Here is a 23,917-nt window from a genome sequence, read left to right on the forward strand (position 1 = left end):
GTTCAGTGGCCGGGCTATGGCTTTGGCCTCAATCACACAGAACCCAATGCTTTGCATGCCCTAGGTTGTATGCCTAATCAAGCCGTCAACCGACTGCATGTGAATAGACTGCAAGTGATTGACCATATCTTTGCAGTTGACTAGGTGATTAGCGTCAATCGTCCTTCGGATATACATCTAAATCCCACTCATTATACATGGTATCCAATTAAGAACATCCCCATCTTAGGCTGTTTCATCAATTGAATCAAATCCTCCCCTTCAATTGCTTTTATCTGTTGTTCTAGAAATTTATCTCTTTTATCAACTACACTAAATATTCAACCTTCCGAACAATTGCGTTCTTTTTCTTAGACCGATTAGTTGTGGCAAATAGTCTTTATGGTTCGATCTTGTGCTTAAGCACTATACTACTTGCTGCGATAGGATCCAATTGTCCTATTTATTGTTATATATTTTGCAAGCATCAAGTTTTTGGCGCCATTGCCGGGGACTATTTTTGTTTATAACTAGTTTACTCTTAGGGAAAAGTTTGTATAATTGTTTGGAATTCCAGGAACCGAGGTTCTGGAGATCACTCATAGTTGCATCTTGATTCTTAAGCTGAAACTGTTCTTGCAGGACGTAAGGAGAGGACACGATGGCCGAAGATATGTCGGTCATGGAGCTGTTGAAGGCAAAGCGGCCTACAAGCACCTCTGGCATCCTCGATCCGGCAATAACAGCAGAGTCATTTGAAATCAGACCAGCAATGATCCAGATGATTCAGAACTCGGGACAGTTCGGTGGGGATTACTACGAAGATCCTAACTCACATCTTGACAAATTCGTGGAATATTGCAGCACCTTCAAGTGCGAATACGTCACATCTGAACAAATCTTCCAGAAGCTGTTCAGATTTTCTTTGAAAGAAGAAGCTACAGAATGGCTAAAATCCATCGAGCCAGGCTCTCTCACTGATTGGGATACCACAGTATCAGCGTTCCTAGCAAAGTACTTCCCCCCATCAAAGACTACACAATTCAGAAGCGAAATCACCTAGTTTAAGCAGTCTGACAGTGAGAACCTGCATTTAGCCTGGGAGAGGTTCCAGAAGTTGTTAAGACAGTGCCCCCACCATGGTTACTAGTGGTACCAGCTTGTTGACATGTTCTATTCAGGAATATCTCATGTCAGCCGCGCCTTTCTAGATGCAGCAGCGGGAGGAAATTTATTCAACAAGACTGCGGTGCAGGCTTACAATCTGGTGAGAGAATTAGCTGAACGAAGTGCATATTGGCAAGTTGAGAAGCCGGCTCCGAGAAGACGCACAATAGCTGAGGAGTTCCCTGGAATCTCTTCAGAATCAAATCCTCAGATAACAGCACTTACAGAAAAAGTGGATCTGCTGGGAAGTCACCTGAAATCACCAGAACCAGTAGCAAGCTGTGAGGTATGCAGCGGAGGGCTCAAGAGCGTGGAGTGCCCGATGGTGCTCGAACAGGTCCATTATCTAAAACAGTATGGGTCAAATAGCACGCATTGGCAACAGGACAGATACCGAGGTTCAGGTTCTGAGACTGAAGTGGAGAGAAGTATAGATGTCCTGATAGAGACCCTGAGTGCCATAGAAGGTAGGTTGGCACGCAATGAAGCTTTCTGCCAAAGACTTCAAACACAGGTCAGTGAGCTGGTGGAAGAGGAAGCACGAGCAATCACGCTTAGGAGCGGAACACATGTAAGTGGACCAGATTTTGTGCCTCAACGAGATGAGTCCTCAGACCCAATTCCTGGTAATATCTCATTTACCCCTCCTGCTCCCCAAGTAAGTGTTTTTGATCCAGCTTCATTAACTGACACTGTTGTACCACCAACACAGGTAACCTTGCCTTATCCTACTTATAGGAGAGCTAAGTTAGACAAGGATTATTCCAAGATGTTGAATGTGTTTAAGAAAATAGAGATTAACCTCCCGTTTCTAGAACTTCTTGAGAATATGACTGTGTATGGAATTTTTTTGAAAGAATTGATCTCTAAAAAGAGAAAGTTAGGAGATCATGAGACTGTAATGCTAAGCCAGGTGTTAAGCCCAAAATATACCTAAAATATCATACATAAATACGTTAAATTTACATTGAAATCGAGTTAATTATATTCGTTTGGAATACTTTTACGTCTTTATTTACTTCTTTGATGCAAGGTACTTAATTATTTGGTTAAATCCAAATAGGAGCGAAATAGGAGCGAAAACGGAGCTTAAATGGAGGAAAAACCTAAAAAACGTACCAAGAATGCATATCAGTCAGAAGAACGCTCAAGGAGGACGAAAAGCGGTCGAGAGACAGGGAGACATCTCTCTGTCGCGACTGAGATTTTGAGAATCTCAGTCGCGACTTACGGAGGTCAGCTCGGGGGAAAAATGAAATTTTCACTCGCCCCTATACCCCCTGTCGCGACTGAGATTTTCAGAATCTCAGTCGCGACAGCGAACCCTTCTGCACACAAAACACATGTTTTAAATCGGAAAAATGCGTCTGTTCGTTCGGATAAAAGCAACCCTTCACCAGCAGACACGACCCATCATTTACAACCCTTCAACAACTATAAATAAGTGATCCATTTCAGAAATCAAGGTTGGAAAAAGTTAGAGAAATTGGAGAAGAAAGTTGTTATGTCGAGTTTCTGATTCAGAAAAGAATCAGAAAGTTTAGATTTCATTTCTATGTAAACAATCGTGCTGTACACGAATTGTTATTAGATTAGTTATAAACAGTATTAGTTTAGTTTTTCATTCTGGGTAGTAGACGAGATCAGTCTCTATTCCGAAGATCCAGTGAGAAGAATTGACGGCTGAAGCGCATGAGGTTTGACGAACCTACGGAGTTTGAGAGAAAGATTGACGACCCGGATCTCAAAGTTTTCGTTACAATGCTATCCAAGTTTCTGCTTCTTTGTTAACTTGTGAAAATTCACATTTCATTAATGATATACTTATTTATTCAATACATTCTTACTGTTGTTATTTTGATATTGTTCTGACAAAATGATTTTCAAAATGATAAATTGGTGTTTTTATTAAAACGTTCTATTCCATCTTATTCATATAAGAACTTTGTTGAACACTTGACAGATTTAGTTTTTATGGATGACATGATCGCTGATCGCGGCTTATCAGACATAAAATACTAGTTTGATTAAGGTGGGAATCACCTCAACATCAGGGGGATTTCTATAGTTCGAAGCCATTTAATTGAATAAATCGCTATATTGTTACATGTCCATAATCTTACAAAGTTAAAGTTGTTTTCTTTGCTTTATGAAAATAAGTTCTATTTTATTCCAATTGCGGAAATATTTGTCTTGTAATCAAAACCACAAAGACGGAACTGTTCTCTAAACTCGATATAATCCTTCTATCTAATCCTAATTTACCCAAACCAATACAATTAATTAAACGATTTTCTTTTATTAAACCTAAACACGTGACTAAACCGAATTAAATAAAGTTTTAGTTAAAAAGTTTTCCCTGTGGGTTCGATATCTTTTATTACTACAAGCGTATACCGTGCACTTGCGGAAATCGCTCAACAAGTTTTTGGCGCCGTTGCCGGGGAACGCCAAAATTTTTGACAAAATTTTAAATTTTTCGTGTTTTATTTCGAATCTAGGTTTAAACATACTTATTTTAACTTTTATAATTTAATAGTTTTCATTTACTAATTTATTTATTTTTCAAAATTCTGTTTTATAGGTAGTTTCGGTTCGTGCAAGATTTCAGGTTCATGCGCAGTTCTCGAAGTTCAGGCATTGTACCAGACCCTATAGACCCAGAAATTGAGAAAACCATTAGGAAGAACAAGAAAAATAAGAAAAACAAAAATAAGACCCCAGTAAAAACATATACCGAGCCAGAAAAAATGGCAGACCCACCAACACTTATGGAATACGCTAGGCCAGGTGTGGCCGGTGTGACCAATAGTATCGTTAGACCCAGAATCACCGCAAACCAATTTGAAATTAAGCCAGCTTTGCTTAATATGTTGCAAAATAATATAACATCTTACGGGTTACCTAACGAAAATCCTAATACCCACTTAACAAATTTCCTTGAAATTTGTGATACTTTTAAAATTCCAGATGTGACTGCAGAAGCAATCAAACTTCGCCTCTTTCCTTTCACCTTGAAGGATAGAGCCAAAGAATGGTTAACTTCTATGCCAGCCGCAACTTTTGCCACTTGGGAACAATTAGCCCAAGCGTTTTTATCTAAATATTTTCCTTTAGCAAAAACCGCAAGAGTCATAAAGGAGTTAACATCTTTTTCTCAAAATGATAATGAGACTCTTTATGAAACTTGGGAACGTTTTAAAGAACTTCAACGTTTATGCCCAAACCACCAATTACCCGCTGAACTTTTAATGCAAACATTTTACAATGGACTAAATCCTACAACTAGGGGTTCATTAGATGCTATGTCGGGAGGGCTATTTATGAAGAAAACATCAGCCCAAGCGAGAGAACTTTTGGAGGAAATGGCAATCAACAGCAGTATGTGGCCCGCGGAACGTGGACATATGCCGGTGGCAAAACCATCATCCTCAACCACACCATCAGTTAAAGGTATAGTTGAACTTGATCCAGTCGCAATGCTACAAGCCCAATTTTCTGCTTTATCGCACAAAATTGACAAGTTTATGGCACCACGCGATATCAATGGTAATCCAATCCAAACGGATGTGGACTACGAAAATATGAGTGAGATCGAACAGGTAAATTTTGTCCAAGGGCAAAACCAATCTAATAATCCTTATTCTAATACCTATAATGCTGGATGGAGGAATCATCCTAACTTTAACTGGAAAGATAACAGTAACAATAATGCCAGTGCTAATCAAAATCGTACCACTAATTATCAAAATCAGTCAAGAGATACGATTAGCACTTTATCTTCTAAAATCGACAAGTTTATAGATGCTATCAGTGGAAAAATAAGTAATCACGACGATGGTTTTAAACGGATCGAAAATAAATTCGATCAGCTTATTAAAAACCACTCATCTAGCATCCATAATTTGGAGATCCAAATTGGTCAACTTGCTAAATCAATTCCATCCCGAAAAGAGGGAAGTCTTCCCAGCCATACGGAAGAAAATCTGAAAGAGCAGGTGAAGGCTATTACTCTTCGTTCAGGAAAAAATTATCAAGGGCCTGAAATGCCCAAAGATGTAACATTACCGGGAACTGATTTACCAAAGTCCAAAGAAGATATCTTAATCACAAATAATTCACCATCTGACGCAGGTACCAAAACTTTTGTACCCAAACCACCTTTTCCACACAAAGTCCGAAATAAGGACTATGATAAACAACTTCTAACGTTTTTGGATAAACTTAAAAATTTGCACATCAATTTGACATTTATGGATGCAATCACACAAATTCCTAACTACGGTAAGTTTTTAAAAGATTTGATTTCAAAGAAAATCAGTTGGGAAGGAATTTCATCCATTTCGTTAACTGAAGACTGTAGTTCAATAGTATCAAGTAATTTGCCCACTAAACTCAAGGATCCCGGATGTTTTACTATTCCGTGTAAGTTGGGAGATATTGAATTCCCAAGTTGTCTTTGTGATTTAGGAGCAAGTATAAACTTAATGCCATTGTCTATTTTTAACAAGTTAGGTTTAGAAGAAGATATCAAACGTACCAATATGGTTTTGCAATTAGCGGATCAAACCACTAAAAGGCCGTATGGTATAATTGAAGATGTTTTAGTCAAAGTCGATAAATTTATTTTTCCTACCAATTTTGTTATATTAGACTTTGCATATGATGTAAATTGCCCTTTAATTTTCGGTAGACCGTTTATGAACACGGGACGCGCTCTAGTAGATGTGTCGGAAGGGAAGGTAGTTTTAAGGATAGGAGAAGATAAGGTCGAGTTTAACATGAACAAAGCGATGAAATACCCTATGGAGGAATTCGCTTGTATGAAACTTGATTTAGTCGAGGAATGTGTCAATGATGTAATTCAAGGTGAAGAAATAATTGAACCTATAATAAATGAGGAATTAGATGATAAGAACCCAGAGCCTTTGATTAGAGAAGATGGACCAGTTCCGCCTTCAATTGTAACACCCCCTAAATTAGAACTTAAAGAGTTACCCAGTCATTTGAGGTACGCTTTCTTAGGCAAAGGCGATTCTCTACCTATAATTATTTCTAACAAATTAACAAGCGATCAAGAAGAAAAATTGAAAGAAGTTGTTAGAAATAGGATAGGAAGTATGGGTTGGCAAATTTCAGACTTAAAAGGAATTAATCCTAGTATAGTAATGCACAGAATTCACTTAGAAGAGGACAAGCCACCTAAAGCGGATAGGCAAAGACGCTTAAATCCGAACATGAAAGAAGTAGTCAAAAATGAGATTACTAAACTTTTAGACAATGGAATCATTTATCCGATCTCAGATAGTGAATGGGTTAGTCCAATCCATTGTGTACCTAAAAAGGGAGGCATAACTATTGTAAGAAATGATGAAGGTGAACTGATACCTACACGAACCACCACTGGTTGGAGAGTTTGTATAGACTATAGGAACCTAAATAAAGCTACTAGGAAAGATCATTTTCCTCTACCTTTCATTGATCAAATGATCGAAAGGATAGCCAGTCATGCATTTTACTGTTTCCTAGACGGTTACTCCGGATTCTTTCAAATTTACATTTACCCGGATGACCAAGATAAAACAGCCTTCACATGTCCTTACGGAACATTTGCATATAGGAGAATGCCTTTTGGTCTATGTAATGCACCAGCAACTTTTCAACGTTGTATGACAGCAATATTTAACGACTTCATTGAAGACATAATGGAAGTTTTCATGGATGATTTTTCAGTTTATGGAGATTCTTTCGATGCGTGTTTACAAAACTTAGATAAAGTATTGTCTAGATGTGAGGAAACGAATTTAGTATTAAATTGGGAAAAATGTCATTTCATGGTAGACGAAGGATTTGTTTTAGGTCATAAGATTTCTGAAAAAGGTTTAGAGGTGGACAGAGCAAAGACTTCAGTTATAGAAAAATTACCCCCACCAACCACTGTTAAGGGAGTAAGATCATTTTTGGGTCATGCAGGTTTTTACATATGGTTTATAAAGAACTTTTCTGTAATCTCCAAACCACTTACTAATTTGCTTATGAAGGATTCAACTTTTGATTTTAATAAAGATTGTTTACAAGCTTTTAATACTTTGAAAACGGCTTTAGTCAGTACACCTATAATATCGAAACCCGATTGGAATCTACCTTTCGAAATTATGTGTGATGCGAGTGACTTAGCTGTAGGATGTGTATTAGGTCAAAGAAAGGATAAGAAACTTCATGTTATATATTATGCGAGTCACACTTTGTCCGGTGCACAGTTAAATTACACCACCACTGAAAAAGAAATGTTAGCAGTAGTTTTTGCATGTGATAAATTCCGATCTTATTTGTTAGGGTCTAAAGTCATCATTTATACTGATCATGCAGCTTTACGATATTTATTTGATAAGAAAGATGCGAAACCACGTCTTATTAGATGGGTTTTACTATTGCAAGAATTTGACATTGAGATTAAAGACAAAAAGGGAGTTGAAAACCTGGTCGTCGATCATCTATCAAGACTTGAGGATGAAAACGGTCCCATTGGTGAAACATCAGGTATTCGAGATGATTTCCCCGATGAACATCTCATGCAAGTACAAAGTGTCATAGCTCCATGGTATGCAGATATAGCCAATTACTTAGCTGCACATGTTGTGCCAGATGGATTGACTTCTCAGCAAAAGAAGAAATTCTTTTCAGAAGCTAAGAAATATTTTTGGGAAGATCCATTCTTGTTCAAAACATGCGGCGATGGAATATTTAGGAGATGTGTTAGTGAGTTTGAATATGACTCTATAATGTTAGAATGTCATGCTAGCGCTTACGGAGGTCATAATAGCGTAAGCAAAACAGCAGCTAGAATACTTGAATGCGGATTCTTTTGGCCTACTCTGTTTAAAGATGTCCGTTCATTTATTATCCGTTGTGATAAGTGTCAAAGAACAGGGAATATAGGAAGGAAAGATGAAATGCCTCTTACGAACATATTGGAAGTTGAAATTTTCGACGTATGGGGAATTGATTTCATGGGTCCTTTTCCTCCTTCTTTTGGCAAAAATTATATAGTAGTAGCCGTAGATTATGTTTCAAAGTGGGTTGAAGCAATTGCAACCCCGACAAATGATTCTAAAGTAGTTGTTAAGTTTTTAAATTCAATATTCTGTCGATTTGGAGTTCCTAGGGTTATGGTAAGCGACGGTGGTACCCATTTCGTAAATAAAGCTTTTGAGTCACTTATGAGAAAATACGGAGTACACCACCGTATCTCTACACCGTACCATCCTCAAACGAATGGTCAAGCAGAAATTTCAAATAGAGAACTCAAATGGATACTTGAGAAAACAGTTTCGTCTTCTAGAAGAGACTGGGCACATAAACTTAACGATGCATTGTGGGCATACCGTACTGCATTTAAAACGCCTATCGGGATGACACCTTATAGATTAGTCTATGGTAAAGCTTGTCATTTACCGGTTGAATTAGAACATAAAGCATATTGGGCTATAAAAACCCTTAATTATGATTTGCAAAGCGCAGGGAAAAAGCGTTTGTTTGACTTAAACGAGTTAGATGAATTACGCTATTTGTCCTACGAAAATGCAAGAATTTATAAGGAGAAAATTAAAAAGTGGCATGATGCCAAAATCAAAATTAAAAACTTTAATGTTGGGGATAAAGTCTTACTTTTTAATTCGAGATTAAAATTATTTCCAGGTAAGCTAAAATCTAGATGGGCTGGACCATTTTTGGTTGTTAAAACATTTGATTACGGAACATTGGAGCTAGAAAAGTCTAATGGCGAACGATTTAAGGTCAATGGTAATCGTTGCAAGATTTACTTCGACAGAGCTCCAATTCAAGCAATTGAATCCGTGGATAAATTTTATGAAAATTAATTTCTTTAGTTTTCATGTTTTTAATTTATAGTTTTTTTTATTCATCATTGTTATTCTTTTTCTTTTTAATTTATTTTTATTTTTAATGTTTGTTTACTTTAATTTTTATTTATTTCTATATATTTATTTTTGTGTACAAATGAGTTTTGTTAACATTAAAATTTTAATTTAGTCACGTTTTGAAAATGATTTCATTAAGTATTAAGTGTTATTGAGAAATTAAATATGCAGAAATCTCAGTTGAGATTTTTCATATCCCAGGATTTGGAAATCTCAGGTGAGATTCCGAAAATCTCAGTTGAGATTTTCTGTCTTTTTACAATTGAAATAACTGTAAGGGATTACAGTCTTCCTTCTTTAAAATTTCTGTCAGTTGAATCAAAGAGGTATCACTTTGACACCTTTTTCTTTCTAACAGACACAACCTTTCACTTATAGGATTTATATATTCCTGTAGGATCAGGCTTCTTCCATTTTATTTCATCTTTCTGAATTTCTTTCTCAAATTCTCAAATCCTACAGACTTCATTTTCTTTTCTCTCACAGACATGACTAAGTCTTTGAAAAATGTTCAAAAACGCACTTCTTCTCAAAAAGGGAAAGTTGATATCTCCAATCGATATGGTGCTTGGTTTCCCATTTATAACCATGACGAGGGGAAACGCTTTATGCAATTCAGATATGCTCAGTTCTTTGGCATGATGTATCTGGACGAGTTTCTGAACGAGGAACTCGGGATAAGCGAAGACATTGATCGCTATCTGACTAATTTGGGTTGGACCAAATTTGTTTCTATGAAATTTCCTATAATTGGAAATTGGGTTCTGGAATTTTTCTCCACCATTAGGTTCGTCAACAAGAGACGTGTTCGTCTCAGTTTTCATTGTGAGGGGGAGGTATTCACTTTTGGATATCCAGAACTTCACAATTGGTTTGGATTTTCACCCCGAGACACAACTCAACACCATCCTGGAAGGGATATGACTTCTAGAGATATATGGAGGATGCTAACAGGATTTTGGCGATTCAATCCACGTCTTGCCTTCAACAAATCCATTAATTCTAATTCCATGTTGTATCTGCATAAGTTCCTCTGTCACAGCCTTTTTGGTCGAGTCAGTAGCAATATTGTGAAAGATACTGATCTTTATGTGTTGGGCGACATTTTCCAAGGCAACTCAGTGAACTCCTCAAAGATTCTAATGGAGGGGTTAGTTGCTGCTTCTCGTTCGAAGAAACGGAAGATTGGGTTCGCCAACATCATTTGTGGAATCATATTGGGAGCCAAGGGAACCATTTCTGTTTCTTGGACTGATACAGAACCATTCCCTATTTTAGACTACGAGTTCTTGGAGAACGAGGGACTTGTCAAACGAGTTTTCCGTTCTGGTCCAACATTCCTTTCTGCACCAGAGAGGCAAGTCTTCGTTCAAGCGAAGATTAACAGAGCCAATGCACGTCGTCTATCATCTACTTAGGGATATATTTTATGCGTTTCTGTCTGTTGTTTTTAATATATATATGATTGTTTGATTGTAATTTATGTTTTTATAATGTTTCTATGTAAATATATATCATGGTATTGATTATAATAAATAAAAGTGCATTAATTCATTAGTTTATTTCTTTTTAAGGAACAACCTTTGGTTTTCCTTCAATTTAATATTTCAGTTTTGTTTATCTCAGTTTCAGGGATTCATTGTAACATTAATGTCACTTACTTCACAGAGGAATTGGTTTTGAAGTGTTAAAATCATAAAAAATAGTCCCATTTTACCCAGATTTTTCAAAATCTCAGTTGAGATTTCGGTTTCTCAGTTGAGACAGCAGAGGAAAAAAAAATTTCAGCAAAATTTCGCCCTTCTCCCTACTTGCTGTCGCGACCTGCATGGACGGGATTTGGGTGAAATTTCACTCTCTTTTCCTATTCCTACTCTATTTACTACCTATTCCACTATCCTAATCAATACCTATTACTTACACCTATTTAAATCACCTATTTTTTACACCAATCATTCATCTTTTCACTTCCCAATACCATGATTCACTCATCTTCCCCATAAATATTTACCCTATTCATCTTCTTCTTCCTCAATTCACCACCATTATCTTTTACTCTAACTTTCATCCTTTCCTATTATTTTTCATTCCATTCACAAATTTCACAAACAAATCACTATGCCTAGACAAAAGACCGTTGCTAACAAAGCTAAGGCAACCAAGATCACTAGATTACGGGTTCAATATGGAGCACCATTCGATATTACGTCGGAAGCCGAAGGACGCAAGTATCGCCGATTTTCTAATGTCCAAATAGATTTCATCGACATGCTTTTTCTGGACACCAACACGGTAAACACACTTTCTTTTACCGAGCGTATTGATGAATTTCTTTCCGTTCTTGGTTGGAAACGTTTTGCTAGTATGCGTTTTCCTAGTCTTAAATCGCATATTATTGAGTTTTTTGTTACTCTAACCTATGACAAGAATAAAGGAGTTATCTCTTTTCGTAGTGATGGAGTCCGTTATGATGTTGGGTATGCGGCCATGAACCGTTGGTTTGGTTTTCCTACTCGGAATTTTTATTCCAAGCCAAAGCCTTTTGATTCACACTCGGTTTGGAATACTTTAACTGGTTTAGATGTTTTTAGTCCAAAGAATACATCTAGTAAGCTAATTAAGGATGATTGTCTATTCTTCTTTCACAAGTTTTTATCATTCTCCTTATTTGGTCGGGTTGAAAGTTCAAAAGTGCAAGTTCGTGATTTGGTTGTGTTTGATGCTATTTTTAAGGGTTTGACAATTGATAGTATTGAGATGATATTTACTAATTTAGTTCGAGCTTCCAAGTCCCGCAATAAGCAAGTGCCTATGGGTAATTTAATTACCGGCATTGTTTTGGGCGCTCGAGGTGAATTGGCGGATTATCAAAATATGCCTCATGTTGGTTTACCTTCATTGGATCTCACGGCACTTCAAAGGGCCAATTTATTGAAGAAATTAGGACCCCCCGCCTTTATCTCTTATGCGGATCGCACAAGACGTGTTTTTGCTACCATGAGTAGTGAAGCCTCGGGTTCTCAAGGTTTAGGTACCCACGATGATGATGAGGAGGATGACGAGGAATTTGATGAAGAGGAAGAGGAGGAAGAGAATGTTGATGTTAATGCCACCGAGCAAGCGAATGTGGAACCAAATGAAGAAGAACAAGTTGGTTGGCAACGTGTTTTGACACAAATGAACGAGCATAACCGTCACATGAATTTGCGGTTAGATGAAGTCGTTGCCAACAATGCCGAAATGAGTTCAAGGATCACTACGTTGAGTCGTGAGCACAAGTCTACTCGTCGCCGGTTGCTCTCTTTCTTCCAACGCCAAGGAGTTGAGACTACGCCTTCTCCACCACCTTCATCTTGATAGGTTTTATCCTTTCTATCTTTACCTCATTTCCTTTCTTTTTATTATGTCTTGTTCAATTTGGTACAATATTTAAAATTATGTTTGGTACAATATTCTTTCTTATTATGTTTGAATGTTATGGTACTCTATTATCTTTAATTCTAATTCGTATGGTTTATTTCGTACTATTTTTCGTGTTTTATCGCTTTTTGCACCAATAAGGACATGGTCCAAATTAAGTGTGGGAGGAGATATTTCATATATCATTTTATTTTTAAGTTCGAATGAATGCCACGAATGCGAATGAATGCAACATTTATTTAAGTATAAATGCATGTTGTTTAAGTAAAGTATATAATGCAACATTTTCAAAAACAAATGCAACATTTTTATATAATGTGCAACACTTTTCAAAAATAATAGCAATTTTTTTTCATAAACATATATTTTTGATTTCATATGTTTCAAATAAATTCTACTTTTCAAAATAATGTTAAGCATATTTTAAGGTTATCATTATTGATAGAAATAATATTTCTATACGGGCTATATTTTTACAAATATTTTTTTCAAATCTCCGATACGATTTTATCAAAAAAACGTCTCGAGTGAATGTATATAAGTAAAATTTCTTTAGTTTCAAATCTCTATTTTATATCATGAATTCATGATAAATATAAATCTTATTTTCAATTTTCAATTAGGTTTATAGGCATAAATCAAACTAACAACTTTAGCTTTTTAGCTCGATATGATTTTTTGTCTTACATTAAAAACCAATTGAAGTTTTTAAGGAAACTTTAGCCATAATACATGTTGAATTTCAAGTCAATATAGGATGAATGTGCTATTTTTCTTTCCCAATTTTATTTTCATGTTAATTAAATCAAGTAGTCGTATTCTTAACTTTTGGCCACGATTGAGACCAACCTTATCACAATCGAGGTATGAAAGGGAAGAACATAAAGTACCGTTTACTTTTGGCCACGATTGCGACCAACCTTATCACGGTCGAGGTATGAAAGGAACGTTCAAAATTAAAGCAAAAATTAAACGTGTTTAAAGTTTTAAGTAACGATTGCGTCCACCCATGGCATGGTCGGTACCTCTTAAACGAACACGAAAGCAAATACAATGCGTATAAAGTTACGATCGAGACCACCCTTATCTTGGGCGTAACTAAAGTAAATATATTCAACCTAAGTCCTTAATAAATCTATATTTGTAATAGTTTAGGTTTGGGAAAGGAAATTTTGTGCTTAGAAATGCCTTGAGACGAAAGATTCGGAAACATGCGTGCTTACACCGTCCCGAATACTTCAATATAAAAATTGAAATACAAAACGAGTAATATATCTCTTTTACACAAGCTAGTTTGATGCTTTGCGTATAAATTTACCATGAAAAGTTTATCTTTCGGTTTAACTAATTTAAAAAGGAATACATGGATATATGTTCTATTTTATAAAGCGTTTGATTAAAGAATAAATTCAATGAAATTTTGCTCGGGACTAGCAAAAGCTTAAGTGTGGGAGTTTGTTAAGCCCAAAATATACCTAAAATATCATACATAAATACGTTAAATTTACATTGAAATCGAGTTAATTATATTCATTTGGAATACTTTTACGTCTTTATTTACTTCTTTGATGCAAGGTACTTAATTATTTGGTTAAATCCAAATAGGAGCGAAATAGGAGCGAAAATGGAGCTTAAATGGAGGAAAAACCTAAAAAACGTACCAAGAATGCATATCAGTCAGAAGAACGCTCAAGGAGGACGAAAAGCAGTCGAGAGACAGGGAGACATCTCTCTGTCGCGACTGAGATTTTGAGAATCTCAGTCGCGACTTATGGAGGTCAGCTCGGGGGAAAAATGAAATTTTCACTCGCCCCTATACCCCCTGTCGCGACTGAGATTTTCAGAATCTCAGTCGCGACAGCGAACCCTTCTGTACACAAAACACATGTTTTAAATTGGAAAAACGCGTCTGTTCGTTCGGATAAAAGCAACCCTTCACCAGCAGACACGACCCATCATTTACAACCCTTCAACAACTATAAATAAGTGATCCATTTCAGAAATCAAGGTTGGAAAAAGTTAGAGAAATTGGAGAAGAAAGTTGTTATGTCGAGTTTCGGATTCAGAAAAGAATCAGAAAGTTTAGATTTCATTTCTATGTAAACAATCGTGCTGTACACGAATTGTTATTAGATTAGTTATAAACAGTACTAGTTTAGTTTTTCATTCTGGTAGTAGACGAGATCAGTCTCTATTCCGAAGATCCAGCGAGAAGAATTGACGGCTGAAGCGCATGAGGTTTGACGAACCTACGGAGTTTGAGAGAAAGATTGACGACTCGGATCTCAAAGTTTTCGTTACAATGCTATCCAAGTTTCTGCTTCTCTGTTAACTTGTGAAAATTCACATTTCATTAATGATATACTTATTTATTCAATACATTCTTACTGTTGTTATTTTGATATTGTTCTGACAAAATGATTTTCAAAATGATAAATTGGTGTTTTTATTAAAACGTTCTATTCCATCTTATTCATATAAGAACTTTGTTGAACACTTGACAGATTTAGTTTTTATGGATGACATGATCGCTGATCGCGGCTTATCAGACATAAAATACTAGTTTGATTAAGGTAGGAATCACCTCAACATCAGGGGGATTTCTATAGTTCGAAGCCATTTAATTGAATAAATCGCTATATTGTTACATGTCCATAATCTTACAAAGTTAAAGTTGTTTTCTTTGCTTTATGAAAATAAGTTCTATTTTATTCCAATTGCGGAAATATCTGTCTTGTAATCAAAACCACAAAGACGGAACTGTTCTCTAAACTCAATATAATCCTTCTATCTAATCCTAATTTACCCAAACCAATACAATTAATTAAACGATTTTCTTTTATTAAACCTAAACACGTGACTAAACCGAATTAAATAAAGTTTTAGTTAAAAAGCGTTCCCTGTGGGTTCGATATCTTTTATTACTACAAGCGTATACCGTGCACTTGCGAAAATCGCTCAACACCAGGAATGTTCTGCAATGCTCACAAATCCACTCCCGAAAAAATCTAAGGATCCTGGTAGTTTTAGCATACCCTGTACAATAGGCAAAGTTCACTTTAAACGTGCTCTATGCGATCTTGGCGCAAGCATTAATCTGATGCCTCTGTCTGTTTACAGGAAATTGGGAATGGGAGATTCGAAACCAACTTCGGTCACAATACAGCTGGCTGACAGGTCGATAAGGCGTCCGGTAGGAGTTGTGGAAGACCTCTTGGTCAAGGTAGATGTTAGGCATGAAATTGACTAAGTTTAACGAATTATTCATACGAGAATTGGGGTGTTTTTATGTTATAATACAAGAATAAAGGGCTTATTAATGTTTTTTTACAGATAAGCAAAGATTAAAGCCAAACTTGCTGGAAACAGCTTGTTTCGCAACTGCGAAAGAGGAGTAGAGCCTTTCTATGATCCAGCGATCAAACACCGGATATTCTGATGACGGACAGCGACAGATCAGAGGTGGGCGTGGCAGAGGCAGCAGGTGGAAAAGTGTTTCGATGGCATTACCTAAAGTAACATGACGACAAGAAGTTTCGACCCTTGAGTGTTCAAGGGTCAAAAGGATCCATAATCATTTCTATTTTGTTTAGTTGTATTTAGTGTTGACTTATTTCTGTAATACTTTTGAAAGGGTACTTTCGGGTACCAATTTTGGCCCCGGTCTTTCTCCTTTAAATAGATGTAGCAAAGGAAAGACGGGAGATGATCGGATATTTTGTGTACAACAGAAAAGTCACCTTTTAGGCATTAGAAGAGAGCTCCAATGGAGTTTCTGAATGTAACAAGAACTTCTGATTACTCACTGCTTGATATGAGTGAGTAATCCATTTTGAATAGGCACGGCCAGTCCGGGCCGGTGATGTAAGTCTTACAACTCTTTCAATGAATTTGTAGTATTTTACCAATGATTGTGTTGATGAGGGTTTATATTTCTATGCTTCGGCATTTATGCATGTGATAGATGAATGTTAGGACACTACTTGCATCTTCACTGATTTCTCTATCAATCTCGCAACATCGAAGCAGACATGTTAGATGGTTGTGTCAAGGGCTTTCTTAACAGAAATGCAGCTTTGATCTTAATGCAAGAAAGAAAGTTCCTTTAGGACGCTATTGGTTCTAGTAAATCTTAGGAACTTAAGAACACATGAAAGTTGACTTAAGTGGTCATTAAAGCTGATACTTTGACTTCATTGGTATTGTCACTAAGTCGTTGGAGTGTTGTATGACCTTGCACAACCTGTGCGGCAGTGCCTAGCCTGTTTTATCCTCTAAACTGTCATTTATTTGTCATATCTTTTATAGCTTTAGCACTCTTTTGTCTTAACTGACCAAACTCAAACAATCAATCCTACTAAGCAGATACCTTTACATGCACACACTGTTCAGCAACGATTTTCTCATACAATTTTGGATCTCAATCCCTGTGGAAAAGATACTTGACTTATCACTTTATTACTTGTATCTAGTACACTTGCTAGAGTCACATCTGAGGATAACAAGTTTTTGGTGCCATTGCCGGGGATTGAAAGCAACAAAATTTATCTAAAATTTCTGTGAAACAGGGTGTTTTTAATTTGTTTGCTAAGGCGTGCAGGAAAAAGGAGTTCTCAACTTGTTTATGCGTAGAGCTGGACCTCCTGTTTTTTCTATCGATCTCGAATTAGAGAGAACGTGTAGACGAAACCGAGCGGGCGCTCGACGTGCTAGACAAAGAGAAAGACAAAGAGAGAAGAATGGCTGGAAGAGGACCGGAACACGTTGTTCAGCCTGGTCCTGAAGGAGAAGGAGAAAACAACAATCCTCCCATCATAAGGATTAGAGATTACTCCCGACCCACAACCGAGGGACATTCTTCATGCATTGTGTTACCTAACGAGGGGAACAGCATGTTCGAGGTGAAGGGGTCCATGATACAGATGATCCAGGCCTCAGTACAATTCAATGGGTTTCAATCTGAAGATCCAAATGGGCATATTCAAGAATTCATCACGTTGTGCAACACATTCAGATCAAATAGAGGCGTTTCTGATGATGTAATCAGGCTAAAGCTGTTTCCTTTTTCCCTAAGGGATAAAGCAAAGAACTGGCTAAGAAATTTACAGCCAGGGACAATCACAATTTGGGAAGAAATGGCACGAGCTTTTCTGATGAAATATTTCCCACCTCGACAAGCCATAAAACTAAGAAATGAAGTGTCTCGATTTGTGCAAGAAGAGGATGAGTCGCTAGCAGAAGCCTGGGAAAGATACAAAGAGCTGTTGAGAAGGGTACCAAATCATGGTATCCCTATGTGGATGCAAGTGCAGAATTTCTATAATGGTGTAACAAACATCTACAAAATCCAGATTGAATCCATTGCCAATGGTAACCTAGAAGATCTTGAGCCACAGGCTTTGTATGACCTTATTGAGAAGGTAGTAAGCACAAGTTACAACTGGCACTCCGCCAGAAGTGAGGGAAAAAAGACGGGAAATGAAGATGTTGTGTCAAAATTGACAAGTCAGGTAGAACAGCTTGCTAGACAGTTGGGCAAGATAAATGTGTCTTCAATTCACAACGAACCACCATTCAATGACATTTGCGATTTTTGCGGAGGCCTTCATTTCAGTATCAACTGTGCCGGAGTTAAGCAGGGAAAGGGCGCACAGGCAGATTGTGATTACGCAGGATATAATCAGAGGAATCCACCTAACCCGTACTCCAACACGTATAATCCTGCCACAAGAAGCCATCCAAATTTTGGATGGACAGGCCATCCGAACCAGCAGGAGCAACCGAGATATCAACAGCAGCAAGGAGGACACTACCAAAGGCAACCTCAGCAGCATTATAAACAACCTGTGCCACCAAAGGAAGATGTAGAACCAGATATGAAGACAATGATGGTGCAATTCATGAAACAGACTCAAGCATCAATTAAAAGTCTGGAAACACAAGTTCACCAGTTGGCTGCATCTACATCAAAAGGAAAGGGAATAATGCCGAGCAACACAGAGCCAAATCCAAAGGGCGATGTCATGGCAATCACCCTGAGATCTTGTAAGCAAACTCAACACATTATATCGACTAATGAAAATACTGAATGCACAGGAATGTCCAAAGAAGCTGAAAGGGAGCAGGAACAGACTGTTCCTAGTGAAGAAGAAACCAGGAAGACAACCTGTACCAGTAAGCAAGATCAAGGGGAAAGCGAAAAGATGTATAAGCCACCAGCGCCGTATGTTCCACCTGTGCCATATCCAACGCAATTGATCAATAAAAAGCTAGAAGAACAGAATTCTAAAGTATTGGACACCTTAAGGAAGTTGCACATCAACATTCCTTTCGTAGAAGCGTTGTCACAGATGCCTACATACGCCAAATTCCTCAAAGACATCCTGCCTAACAAAAAGAAGCTGGAAAACATTTCCATGATCCAACTCAACAGAGATTGTTCGTCAATACTCCAAAATAAGCAGCAGCTACCCAAGAAGCTAAAAGACCCAGGGAGTTTTTCTATTCCTTGCTCAATTGGAAAGCTAAATATTGAAAATGCACTATGTGGCCTAGGAACTAGCATAAACCTGATGCCTTATTTTGTATATGCTAAACTTGGATTATGAGAACCCCAACCTACTCGTATGTCCATTCAGTTGGCCAATCGTTCAGTATGTTATCCTAGGGGAGTAGTGGAAGACGTGCTAGTCAAAGTAGGAAAATTCATATTGCCCGTTGATTTCATTATAATGGACATTGATGAAGACTTGCATGTTCCTATTATTCTAGGTAGACCATTTTTAGCCACGGGTAAAGCATTGATAGACGTAGGAGAGGGACAATTATTCTTGAGGGTTAATGGGGAAGAAGTCATTTTTGTTGGTCCCTTGTTTAGTTGCAAGTATAGTTCCAAGGGGGGATTAGGAACTATTTAAACTTTTTAACAATTAGGGCAGACTTCTTTTTCTAAGGAAAAAGGTTTGAACAGCAGCGCTGAGTAAACAGCAAGATACTGGCTTAGTCAACTGGTGACTAGGTCAGTTTCTCAGCTTGAGTCAGGAAATAGCACTTAGAGTCTATTCCTGAGCTCTTACGTTTAATGCGCACAACTCAACTTGACCTCTTTACTTGGTCAGTTTTTGATTATTTAAGCAAGCAATATAAATAAGGAGTTAAAGGTTTAGAAATACTTCACTCAGCAGATTTATCCAGGTTCGGCTTCTTCTAAGCCTACGTCCTGTCCCCGGAACACGTTTCGAGATTTCAAATCCTCTACTGAGCTCTTTAAAGGTAGAGCCTCAAACCTTTTACAATATCAGCAATTGAGTATGACAAGAGTACCTTCCTCTATACTTCTACTCAATCCTAATCTCTCGCTGAGTACTTAAAACCGAGTACTCAGCCTCTCCTTTCTATCTCTAGAAATGATAAGTGTTTTGTCCTAATACAAAGATGTGCTAAGACACTTTAGACGATTTACAATCACTCTAGACTTTTACACAGATATGAGAAATGTAGTGTAAGAATTTTGCTTTGCTTCTTGCTTGCAGAACTTGTAGAGATTTGGTCAGCGTAATGGCTTGATCAAGTTCTGTGTGTTGTGAAGCTTGTGATGGCACTATTTATAGAGATGTCTAGGTCGTCGGTCATTTTGAATTTCGAAATAACCGTTGGAGGGAAACGGCTATGTGTCGTTGTCATCCTGACTTGCACAGAGCTCTCGGCCAATCACAATCATGTATCTTCTGTCCTTGGTCAGCTCAGCAGATGGTCTCTCCTTTTATGGTAAGGTCAACTGGACAGCATACTGTGTCGTCTGAACTTTGCCAAAAGAGGAAACACTTTGTCTGGAAGTTTTCCTTTGCCAGCTGCTGTTTTGTACGCTTTGTCGAGACTACTCAGCAGCTTCATCTTGAAGTTGTTCCCGAAGGGCTTCTAGATCCTTCCGTTTGCTGAGTTGCGATTTCATTCAAAACGGCAACATCTTGACATACGCGGGCCAAGTGTACTGAGTTGTTTGACATGGGCCTTGGATTCCGTATTGGGCCTGGGCCTTTTGATTCTTATGTCTTATAACATTTTAACTCAACATTGAACAAACACATTAGTAGAAATAAATCAAAGAATTTAAACTTAGTGTGTTTAGAATATGTATTTTAATTATACTTAAACAATTTTGTCAAATCAAAATTATGTGGAAAGGTGTTTCAACAAACTCCCCCATTTTGATGTTGGCAAAACTATTCAGCAAGGAACTCAGTATGAGCTCCCCCATGATAGTTGACCTAGTATAATTTAGCAGACTCCCCCGTAAGGGTTGAGCTACTGACTTAGTTTTACTTAAAACATTTAAGGGTTTAAATGAGTAAGTCTAAGGTCAGTTTTCAGATATAGGTCAGCTATATCACATATTCTATTTACTCAGTGTTAAGCGGAAGTTTTAGACATATAGAGCGCGCTGAGTAATTTGTTGTTCAATGAGTTCTTATCAGAATGTTTCATAAGTACATAGGTTAATGTCAAACATGTTATCAGCATATCATTTAGTCAATAAATATTATACGTATTAAACATAGCTGATATAGATGAAGATACATAACAACTCAGTACTTAATAGCATATATCATAACTCGGTATTTGAAAAAGAAAAGTAAGTATGATATATATTGAAAGAAGTCAGCAAGTACATAGTAAAAGAAATAAACTAGACAAATAGATTACACTGATATGGCCTAAGTTATGCTAGCCTATCTATTTCTTTTTCTTGCCCCGTGACTGACTTCGCTCGTACTGACGTCGCTCATGTTGAGCCCTAGCAGCTTGCGCTTTCTCCCCCATTTTGTCAACTTCAGGGAGCTTGAACGCATCGGTTAAGACAGCGCGAGTCAGTTCTTATGAAAGCTCTTTTAGCTTGTCAGCACTATCGTTGACGCCATCAAAAATGGCAACTCCATCAGCTGATACTTCGACTGGTACTCGAAGATCAGCAGCACTAAGCATATTGATGCTGAACGCTTGAGCTTTGGCTTGCCAGATGAGAGCTTTAGAGAGGCCAGCAAAGACTTGGTGCAAAGTCTTCAAGAGAGCTGAGTCATAATGATGACGCTGGATATTATTATGACGGATGTGGTTGAAAGATTGTTGTGCGAGAGATAACAACTCATTCTGCTTCAACGCGTCAGTATCCATCTCTTGCTTGTTGAGGTTAAGTAGCCTGATGGCCTCACCGATTTGCTCGACTGAGCACTGACTATAGGACACCATTTGCTCATTTGTCTTAAGTTGCTCAGTATGAAGCTGAGCAAAAAGCATTTTGAGTTCTGAGGAAGTGGCGTAGTCAGTGTTCACATCAGACAACTTCTGAACTTGCTGATGGAGAGAGTTCAGATGTTGAATTGTTGACAGCTGTATCTCTGCCAACTTGGCAAGTGAATCCTGCCTAGCTTGCTGAGCTTGGAAGGACAAGACTACATTCAGCAGATCCTTGAGTCCCTTAACTTCGTTGAGAAGCTGAGTGACCTGGGAGAGCTGAGTTGTCTCAGGAATTGAAGATCCAGCAGCAGGCGAAGCGGAATGTTGAAGATCGTGGATAAGTGCTTGCACTGAGTCAATGAGCTTTTAGCCGGACTCAGTGGCATCTCGATGTACATCAGTATGACCAGAAGGAAGTGGAGTGAAGGGAGTGCCCTGGTCAGTGACTGGATGACTTGGCTCAATCTGCACTTGAGTTGGAGGTAATGTAGATTGATCAGCAGAGAGGTTTGTTGTGGAGGTAGTAACCCGAACACTGTCTGTGCTGACGGTGAAAGGATGGGGAGTCAGCACCATGCTTGAGGAGACAGCATGAGCAGTGGTCGGTTCAACCTGACTGGTTGAAGTGGTTGAAGTATGATGGTCGGCATGTTCCTGTTGAGAAGAAACAGAGGCTTGTTTTTCTAACAACGTGGAGGAAGTTGAAGTGGATTGCCGCTTAAAGAATGTCAGTTTGACAATAGAAGGGTCCTTTATTGTCTTGGAGAGGACAAGTTCAGGAATAGATGATGATTGCACAGGAGGTTCACTGACCATCTTCTCACTGGCCTTAACCAGCTTTCGCCTTCTTCGTGGTGGAGTGAAAGTAGGAGCAGCTTCTTCTGAGTGAGTAGGAGTATGTTCCTTTTCCTCAGTATGGGTCTGGTCAGCTTGATCAACTTGCTCAACTCCAGCAGCTAACTCAGTGTCAGTTTGCACATTTCCACCAGCTAACCCAGTGTTAGCATCCTCAGCTTCAATTTCGCTGGCAGTTTCTTCGGAATCCTCAGCGTCATCCTGACCGCTGGTTTCTTCTTCTTCCTCTTCCTCCGCAGTGCTTAGGTAGTCGGCGGAGTCACTGGCAACCTTGAGATTGTGGTAGAACTCCCTTACTAGGTCAGGATAGGTCTCATCCCTGACCGAGAACAGCCCAGTCCATTCGTTCTTGGAAATCCACTCAGCAAATGGCTGTTCATTCTGTACAAAGTGCTCCGAAACCCATCTGGAGGGTTCTACCTTCCATTCACGTACATTGTCGAAGACCTTGGAGTAGGTCCTGATCTTAACAGCTTTCCCTTGGCCAGAAGTTTGGCCAGTTTTACCCTTGCTCGGTGTAGAAGGGTTTTGTGAAGGTTCATCGGAGCTGGACTTTTGGTGGCCGGCACCGGAGACGTTGAAAGACAACTTAGTCATTCTTCGAATGTGGAGAACTTAGAGGAATTTGCGAGAGAGAAGGTTCAAAGTGGTTTCTTTGCCTTTAGAATTGATTAAGCGTAAAGAATAAAAGATGGGGAAATTCCCATAATTTATAAACGGAGTGAATGGTGTGGATCTTAATCAAATCCATGTGTCAGTTTTGCCTTGGGATCATGTAGCGACAATGATCCTGAAATTTATGACACATTACGGCGAATACGTCATCCTAGGCTATACGCGTGCTTTGCATTTATGCTAACGGATCAATCACTCAGTATTTAGAATGTCAAGCGTTTGATATTCTGAGTGGTCAGTATTGTATTTATGGATGATTTTTAATTTCAAGTTATAGACTAATTTACTCAGTGTGCAAGTATACTCAGCATTGTATATTCAATCAGTTTCGATGAGTTACTCAGCAAACAATTAATCACTCAGCATGTAATTCACTCAGCATTCATATCATTTAGCACAGGAAATTACTGAAGAGGATTAAACATACCAATTGCTTCTCTCAGTATGCTGAACTGATCACGGGCCAGTGGCTTTGTGAAGATATCCGCAAGCTGTTCGTCCGTTGGGACAAAAATCAGCTTGATCTCACCCTTGAGTACATGGTCTCTAATGAAGTGAAGTCGAATGCTGACATGCTTCATTCTGCTGTGTTGAATTGGGTTCTTTGAGAGATCAATTGCACTTTTGTTGTCACATTTGACTTCAAT

The 23,917-nt window shown here is 38.1% G+C and overlaps 2 non-coding genes across 2 annotated transcripts; both read right to left on the reverse strand.

The window, feature by feature from the left end:
- Positions 1 to 1,018: 1,018 nt before the first annotated feature.
- LOC136204382 (small nucleolar RNA R71) lies at positions 1,019 to 1,125 on the reverse strand. Its single transcript, XR_010675225.1, has one exon. It is a non-coding gene; the product is annotated as a small nucleolar RNA R71 (small nucleolar RNA).
- Positions 1,126 to 4,274: 3,149 nt separating this feature from the next.
- LOC136204406 (small nucleolar RNA R71) lies at positions 4,275 to 4,381 on the reverse strand. The gene has a single exon (XR_010675248.1). It is a non-coding gene; the product is annotated as a small nucleolar RNA R71 (small nucleolar RNA).
- Positions 4,382 to 23,917: the final 19,536 nt, after the last annotated feature.

The sequence above is a fragment of the Euphorbia lathyris genome, chromosome 8 (assembly GCF_963576675.1).
Source record: "Euphorbia lathyris chromosome 8, ddEupLath1.1, whole genome shotgun sequence".
NCBI classification, from domain to species: domain Eukaryota; kingdom Viridiplantae; phylum Streptophyta; class Magnoliopsida; order Malpighiales; family Euphorbiaceae; genus Euphorbia; species Euphorbia lathyris.